We start from the raw sequence: 906 nt of genomic DNA on the forward strand, positions 1-906 counted from the left end.
CAAGACCCTTTAGAACTAACACCCCAAAAAGATGTCCTTTTCATGATAGGGGACTGGACTGCAAAAGTAGGAAGTCAAGAGATAGCTGGAATAACAGGCAAATTTGGCCTTGGAGTACAAAATGAGGCAAGGCAAAGGCTAAGAGAGTTTTGCCAAGAGAACATCCTGGTCATAGCAAACACCCTCTTCAAACAACATAAGAGATGGACATGGACATGGACATTACCAGCTGGTCAATACCAAAATCAGATTGATTATATTCTTTGTGGCCAAAGATGGAGAAGCTCTATAGAGACAGCAAAAACAAGACAAGAAGCTGACTGTCGCTCAGATCATGAAATACTTATTGCAAAATTCAGACTTAAAATGAAGACTGTAGTGAAAACCACTAGTGAAAACATTCAGGTATGGCCTATATAAAGTCCCTTATGATTATACAGTGAAGGTGACAAATAGATTCAAGGGATTAGATCTGACAGGTAGAGTGCCTGAAGAATAATGGATGGAGATTTATAACATTGTACAGGTGGTGGTGATCCAAACAATCTCCAAGAAAAAGAAATGCAAAAAGGCAAAATGGTTGCCTGAGGAAGCCTTACAAATAGCTGAGAAAAGAAGAGAAGCAAAAGGGAAAGGAGAAAAGGAAAGATATGCCCATTTGAATGCAGAGTTTTAAAGAATAGCAAGGAGACATAAGAAAGCCTTCCTCAGTGATCAATGCAAAGAAAGAGAGGGAAACAACAGAATGGGAAAGACTAGAGATCTCTTCAAGAAAATTAGAGATACCAAGGGAACATTTCATGCAAAGATGGTCTCAATAAAGGACAGAAATGGTATGGACCTAACAGAAGCAGAAGATATTAGGAAGAGGTGGCAAGAATACACAGAAGAACTGTACCAAAAAAA

This window comes from Bison bison, unplaced genomic scaffold (assembly GCF_000754665.1).
Source record: "Bison bison bison isolate TAMUID 2011002044 unplaced genomic scaffold, Bison_UMD1.0 scf7180017864385, whole genome shotgun sequence".
Taxonomy (NCBI): Eukaryota; Metazoa; Chordata; class Mammalia; order Artiodactyla; family Bovidae; genus Bison; species Bison bison.